This window comes from Calidris pugnax, unplaced genomic scaffold (assembly GCF_001431845.1).
Source record: "Calidris pugnax isolate Ruff unplaced genomic scaffold, ASM143184v1 scaffold113, whole genome shotgun sequence".
In the NCBI taxonomy this organism is placed as follows: domain Eukaryota; kingdom Metazoa; phylum Chordata; class Aves; order Charadriiformes; family Scolopacidae; genus Calidris; species Calidris pugnax.
The window spans coordinates 1,846,363-1,854,337 of record NW_015090879.1 but is presented as its reverse complement, the minus strand read 5'-3'; the positions used below and the strand labels follow the sequence as shown (position 1 = coordinate 1,854,337).

At 47.8% G+C, this 7,975-nt stretch overlaps 1 protein-coding gene across 4 annotated transcripts in view; it reads right to left on the bottom strand.

Moving 5' to 3' along the window:
* ZMYM4 (zinc finger, MYM-type 4) overlaps window positions 1–770 on the bottom strand; it is a 44,091-nt gene extending 43,321 nt beyond the window's left edge. For 2 of the 4 annotated variants that reach the window (XR_001412542.1, XM_014946559.1), the window contains exon 1: window positions 753–770. The gene's annotated coding sequence lies outside the window, so the exon portion shown is untranslated. The remainder of the gene's footprint in view (window positions 1–752) is intronic. The other 2 variants (XM_014946556.1, XM_014946557.1) reach the window with 1 other exon arrangement.
* Between the last annotated feature and the right edge of the window lie 7,205 nt (window positions 771–7,975).

Sequence of the window (7,975 nt, the reverse complement as noted above, 5' to 3'; positions counted from 1 at the left end):
AGTACTGCTTTTTTTAAAAAAAAAAAAATCCACTAGATGTGTTGTGCTTTTTTTTTTTTTCTTTAATAATTGTATATTAGATTGAAACAGCGTTACATCCTGAGCGCTGACCCAGCTCTGCTGGGAGTGGGGGACAGAAAGACACTGTTTACACTTCAATACACTGTGCTAATTTGAAATAACTAAAAACCTGTTCAATGCTTTACCAGCCTTCAAAGTTGCCACAGCTTCCATAAATCAAACAATTAATAGATTCATTTTGTGCAATATAAAGAGCAAAGCTGCCTATGACTACAACCTTGGTTTCTGTGCAAAACGAGCATTTCTTTTAAAAAAATAAACAAGGCAACGTAACAACTTTACATAAATGGGCACATATCTTTCCAGCAAGCCTTTTGAAAGCGGATCCTAGGTTTTACTGCACCCATAAGCAAACTGTGGAAAGGAAGCAGATGTTAAGAAAACTGCAATTATAAATAGTCAGAGCTGATTCTCAATCTGTTATCTGCACAGCGGACAGCCGCCCCGGCTCACGGACGGACACACGGACAGCCGCCCCGGCTCCCGGCCCCACAGACGGACACACGGACAGCCGCCCCGGCTCCCGGCCCCACGGACAGACAGACACCCCAGCTCCCAGACCCACGGATGGACAGAGGGACAGCCACCCCGGCTCCCGGCCCCACGGACGGACACACGGACACACGGACAGCCGCCCCGGCTCCAACCCCCCCGGCCCCCGCGGTTCGTACCTTCCCGGCACCTGGGAGGGGAGCGCGGAGGGTAACAAAGAGCCGGCGGCTGCGGGTACCTGCTCCAGGAACAGATCGGCTGCGGCAGGAAGAGAATCCGGCGGGGTCAGGCGAGCCATAGAGCTCGGCGTGTGGAGCCGGGCCTGCAGAGCCCCCTAGCCGCCCCGGCTCCCGGCCCCACGGACGGACACACGGACACACGGACAGCCGCCCCGGCTCACGGACGGACACACGGACAGCCGCCCCGGCTCCCGGCCCCACAGACGGACACACGGACAGCCGCCCCGGCTCCCGGCCCCACGGACAGACAGACACCCCAGCTCCCAGACCCACGGATGGACAGAGGGACAGCCACCCCGGCTCCCGGCCCCACGGACGGACAGACGGACAGCTGCCCCGGCTCCCGGACCCACAGATGGACAGACGGACAGCCACCCCGGCTCTGGGATCCACAGACAGATGGACAGCCGCCCCGGCTCCTGGACCCACGGATAGACAGACAGACAGCTGCCCCAGCTCTGGGATCCATGGACAGAGAGACAGACAGCCTCCCTGGCTCCAGGATCCACAGACAGACAGATGGACAGCCACCCCTGTGCTAGGACCCATGGACAGACAGACAGCCACAGAGACGGACAGTTGCCCCGGTGCTGGGACTCACAGCCAGCCGGACAGCCAGCCACCCTGGCTCCCAGACCCACGGATGGACAGCTGGACAGAGAGGCGGACAGCCACCCCAGCTCCTGGACCCACAGACAGACAGAAAGACAGACAGCTACCCCGGCTCCAGGACCCACAGACAGACAGAAAGACAGACAGCTACCCCAGCTCCTGGACCCACGGACGGACAGCCCTCCCCCCGGCTCTAGGACCTACAGACCGACAGGAGCCCTGTCTCCCAAACCCACGGACAGATGGATGGACAGACAGCAACCCTGGCTCTGGGACCCACGGATGGATGGATGGACGGACAGAGAGACAGACAGACAGCCGCCCCGGCTCTGGGACCAGCAGAGGGACAGATGGATGGACAAACAGCCGCCCATCCCTGGAACCCCCGCAATGCTCTCGGCGGTGAGACAGGGTTCAAGTGCAGGCAGAGGCAGAGCCCAACTGGGCAGACACTGCGAGGAGCGTCCTTGAGGGCACCTCAGCCACACTCAAGACTTCAAAAGATCCTTTTTAATCACTATTCTACTCGAAGGGTAATTAAATAGATACTATTTTTACAGGGAAATCCCAAACAATCTCCTGTACGCGTAAAAAGACAAAGGCGGGCATTTTGCCGTTTCTTGTGTCCCCTTATCCTCCTGTCCAAGAAACGTGGTTTATTTTGCATCTCACTCACTCACACATCTTCAATTTATAAGTTTCAGGGAAGAAGATTTGGGCACGTGCTGCTGCCGTTTCAACCGTGCATTTTTACAGTTCTGGATGATTCACCAGAAATCCCAGGGAGCAGTTCAGCAGGTAAGTGCATCGCCCCTCTCCACCCCCAGGTTTTTCTGACATTCCTGAGTTTTCTCAATATTCCCAGGCCAATTCCAACCAAAGCCCCTGCCAACGCTGTGGTCTCCGTGCCCACAGACACACACAGACAGAGCTCACACTGTCACCATCCTCAGTGGGGCCAAGTACATGAGTCTGTCAAACCTCACACTGTCACCATCCTCAGTGGGGCCAAGTAGATGAGTCTGTCAAACACAGAAACTTACAGCCTGCCCCACTTTTTTTAGATGATTGGCAGTTTTAATCCACAACTACAAAAACCAGAGGGGTATCCCAGCCCTTCTCCCACCCACCCACCACCACGGATTTGAGAAGGATGTGGCTCCACACGTGAAAGATTCATCTTACAACCATTCCTGAGTTTTCTCAATATTCCCAGGCCAATTCCAACCAAAGCCCCTGCCAACGCTGTGGTCTCCGTGCCCACAGACACACACAGACAGAGCTCACACTGTCACCATCCTCAGTGGGGCCAAGTACATGAGTCTGTCAAACACAGAAACTTACAGCCTGCCCCACTTTTTCTGGATGATTGGTGATTTTAATCCACAACTACAAAAACCAGAGGGGTATCCCAGCCCTTCTCCCACCCACCCACAACCACGGATTTGAGGACACAGCTCCACATGGGAAGGATTCATCTTATAAGAGATTTTGCAAAGACACAGAGCCTGATGTGCTGATCTGCAGCCTCCTTGATGTGTGGGCTTTGCTAATTAAGAAACACCCAGAGACACAAAACACATACCAAACAAACTAACCAAGGCATCCACAATAAAGGCTTTCTTAGAAAAACAAAGAACTTCTCCCCTCAAAACCTCCCCCCTGGCTTCACGCTGAACTCTCCTGCTGCTGCTTAAGACGCTACAAGCCTGATGTGCTGATCTGCAGCCTCCTTGATGTGTGGGCTTTGCTAATTAAGAAACACTCAGAGACACAAAACACATACCAAACAAACTAACCAAGGCATCCACAATAAAGGCTTTCTTAGAAAAACAAAGAACTTCTCCCCTCAAAACCTCCCCCCTGGCTTCACGCTGAACTCTCCTGCTGCTGGTTAAGATGCTACAAAAAACCCTCGATGCTGGGATTTTGGTTGCACTAAATCTGTGAGCTGAAATAAAGATAATTCCTATTCTTCACAGTGTAAGACAGAAAAACTAAACTGAAGTTACACGGAGGTAAAAATCACCCAAATCAGAGCAGGGTCCATAGCATAACGACACGTGTTCCTGCTGTGACACTCAGCAAGTAATTACTCCAAACCAAATACTTCAGCTCAGTCACATATTTTAGCACCTCACAAGAAAGACAGCATTTCCCAGATTACAAACGTATACTTTTGGCCAAAGCTTTCAAAAGTATAGCCATGTAGAAGATTATGTTCTGCCAAGCACACGATCCCCTAAATTCCATTTAACTCAGAAGCTGAGGAGCTCATTAGGAGAAGACAATCACCACGTCTTCTGAGAGAAAGCCAGTCCAGACAATACAATTAAGCAGCAACGAGGGTAAGGGCCTGGGGTGAAGGACCAGTCCTGCAACCTCGGAAAGATGCTTCTACTCAATGTCTCCCCCAAGAGGATAATTAACCATGTTAGTAATTGCTTGCTACTAGTTATGTTACTAATAGGAGGAAAAAAAAACCAACACCCAACCCTCCGGATATTAATCTTTAAAGAAAGTGAAACATACATAAAACCTAAGTCATCTGCTTTTCATCATAATCTGTCCCCAAATAAGAAGCCAACAAGATGGCTCTGCACGCAAACCGGGAAAATTTACATGTGTAGCACCTTCTGGTTGTTGATAAACACAGCAGGGACCACCAGCCCTCCCTCACAGAAGGCTTTATCCGTTAATAGGCCCACACTGGTGAATCATCCCAGCCACCATTAGGTACCGCAAGCCTTTTCCCTTCTCCTAAGAGTTCGGTGCCAACAGCAACAATTGGTGGTGAAAACTGGAATATGTATGTTCAGTTCTCTCTATTTCAGCGTTTCTGCCCTTAAAGAGAGAACAGCAATCGTGTTCTCCTTTATTCCTCAAAGTACTTTCCTACCTCAGGCTTCCTTTTCACCATCTCTTCCACCATCCTGTACAGTTCTATGATTTTCAGCTCTCCTGTTCTTATAAAAACTGGTATTTCTCTCTTTCAGGTGGCTACAATTCCTGTCCCATTTGTAGCTGTTGCCCTGGCTGGCTTCTATTTTTTCTTTTCCTATGAAGAAGTGGTTCTTAAATAGGCAGCTTAGTTGGATGTTGCACCTTCTTTGCAGGTATTATTAGAAGTATCCGAGGCTCTTCAGAATGAAATGCCTGAATGCTTGTAAAAATAGGCAGAGAACCCACTAGTCCTGTGTGGTCAGAGCTCCACTTCTCAGAGCACTTGAGCACCACCCAGTTAAACCAGCAAACAAGACCATCTTCACCAAACACCTTCGAAGACACGAGCAATCGCAGTGAGAGGGTGTTAATTCCTCTACCTGCAAATACGTGATGGAGGTGAAGCTTGCCCTACACAACCATCCTCCCCCAATGAAACTTCCTTTAAACTTACTTAACCAATCAATTTGGTAAGTTTCTAGATAGCAGAAATTTTGCCAAAATCCACAAAAAGGTGTAATTTTTCACCTCCAGAGCGTCAGAGCTGAAGGCAAAGAGTTTGGCAATAGAGGTCACCTCCTCTGGACCAGGAGGTGGGCACCAAGCCACAGCCTGCTCAAAGCATCGCTCTCCCTTCTCCTGGTATGGTCCAAGAGCAGCTCCTGAAAGCAGATTTAAATCTCTTTCAAACTCTGCTGCCGTCTGGCTTTTGCTTCAGCTTGGCATGAGCTTCTAGAAATAAAGGGACTGCTCCTGGGATCAGCAACATGCAAAGATTAGTTTATGGAGCCTCACACCTACAGCACCACGAAACACTCTGCTGGATCTTTCCAATAACAGTTGATTTTATCCTCAAGTCATTTTACCAGACTGACTCTTCCTCAGTCTCTTTTTTTACATTTCCACTGGACAACTAATTAAAACTCCCACCCTTGCAGGTGTGCTCTGCCCATCTCCCTCTTTGCCCCTGAGGAAACACCATTTTTTTTTCTACTGAAAGGCAGAACACAGGCCAAGATGATAGACACCAAGAGTACACCATCCTGCTAACGTGCCCTTGATGGAATACTCTCTGCTGGAAAAGCCTTATTTTGAAGAGTTCAGATGATTGCAGAGAGTAAGTGTTATGAGCAAAAGCAGGAGTGAGGTACCAGAGCCCTGCCTTTATGCTGTTACAATGCTCCTAAAACAGACAATGGAAATCATCTGAACAGAGACAGTCACTGACAGAAAACCTTGAGAAAAATTCTCTAGATAAAGCTTGCTACAAGGCTTGTTTAGGGAAAGGTCAACGTTAATTGGCATGTCTGGAAGGAAGGATGGGATCCCACAGTCATTAAATGAGAGAAAAGTTGAGATAACCTCTTCAAGAACATCAGGAGCGATTTCAGAATTAATTTCCACTATCCTAATCATGCAACAGGCCTTGAAATGGCCATAAAGAACTTACTTAACTTTTCTGTATTTTATACAATGTGAAAAGTCCTAATGTAAAAGACTGAGATCCATTATACTTATTTTTAGCAGGTGAAATCAAAGATTATGCCATCAAAGCATCCTTTGAGAGGTGCACAAGCCTTCACAGAGAAACCTTTTCATCCTCTTTGCACCATTCAAAAGTACTTCAGGAACAAAACTTTCTAAATGAGATTGCCTCCTTCAATTTTTAATTAAAACCATGCAAAATTAATGATCTTTCACAAACAGCTGTTTTGTTGCCGTAGATGCCCAGGTGTTCACCTGTTCATGCCAAATGAACTTCCAGGAGCCCAAGGGTCCCATTCAGCAGCCAACACCCAAAACAGCAGCCAACACCCCAAACCATCACGGCCCGCTCAAGGGGCTGACAGAGCATTGTCGTAAATAAATCATCATTCTAGTCAAAATAGAAACTGTCCAAGACAGTGATATTATACACAAATTAAAGTTGAAGTGCCACAAATATTTTGATAAACTAAATAAAAACGAAACCTACAAGCAGACACCTTGGAAGTTCATCTTGATATAATTTAGTAAGTATTAAAAATAGAATTTGTTGATAAATTTTCCTTAGCAAATACAATGGGTTTGATTTCCCCATAATCAAATATAACAATTTTGCCACAAGAACTTTCCAGATACTATTAAAGATCAAAATTAGACACACTTCTATGTCAGTCTCACACCAGCAACGTCATTTTCAGTTTGTTGCTCATTATCATGGGTTGAGCTAAAAGATGGCAACTGCTTGTCAATGGGTTTTGCAAAATGCCAGTCCCAGCGTATGCGCTTCTGCAACAATATTTGCAAAAGATCTCAATATTGAAAAGAGCAATTCTGAATGCATCAGCACTTGCTAAGCTCCTCTCTGAAGAAATTATTAAATCAGCCTGTCGTGGTTTAACCCCAGCCGGGAGCCAAGCGCCACGCAGCCCAAATCAGGAGGGTGAAAAGTGAGAAAACCCGTGGGTTGAGATAAAGACAGTTTCATGAGTAAAGCAAAAGCTGCACACACAAGCAAAGTCAAACAGGGAATTCACTCACTACTTCCCATGGCATCCCCAGGAGAGCCGGGCTCCATCTCCCACAGGGTGACTTGGGAAGACAAACACGGTAACTCTGAACATCCCCCCTTCCTGCCTCTTCCCCATCTCCACACGCTGAGCATGATGTCAATGCCGTGGAATATCCCTTTGGGCAGCCGGGGTCACTGTCACTGTCCTGGCTGTGTCCCCTCCCAGCTTCTCAAGCTCCCCCAGCTCATGGCTGGCAGGAGCAGAAAAGCCTTGACGCCGTGTAAGCGCTGCCCAGCAGTAACTCAAACATCCCTGTTATCAACAGCCCTGTTTTCAGCACAAATCCAAAACACAGCCCCCTAGGAGCTACTCTGAAATAAGTTAACTCTATCCCAGCCAAATCCAGCACAAACGGGAACTGGACCACTACAGGGAAGAGAAATGGGACATGCAGGTTTTCCAAGACCTCAGGAATTCTGGCTTTAATGGAAGATACAGGACTGTGCCGTATTTGGGGTGTGCTAATCACGTTCTTCACAGGTTCCATCAGTCACTCAAGCAGCCAGGAAGGATTCACTTCTCCCATGGCTCCCCAAGAACATCTCAGCGCATAAACTGGCTTTGGGATGGGGAAAGGAGACGAGGAAATTCCCCTCTCAGACTTTGAAGATTACAGACTGATAAAATACAGTACACTGGTGCTACTATTTATTTTAAAATCTTGCAGGAGCCTTTCTGGCACAGTTAACCTTAACTTCACTGTCAGACTTGGGACCAGGAAGGCATGTTCCTTCAAGCTAGATTGGCAAATTCTGTTTCCTCTTTCCTTACCAACTCGCCTGGGGCAACTGCCACCGTCCTGGATCATCCCTAAATTTTATCAAACAGTTTCCCTGCTTCTCTAGGAATGGAGAATGTTATCAAGGTGTCAATGCCAACACCACAAGAAGCTTTCCATAAGGTACGTGGAGGTGGAACGATAACTAATGGAGATTTCTAGACAATGATCAGCCAACCAACAGAGGAACGATTCTTCCCAAAGACCAATGAAGATGATACTAACTTTTTTGTTATTCCTTAGCAGATAACTGGCAAGCTTAAGAAGACAAAAGG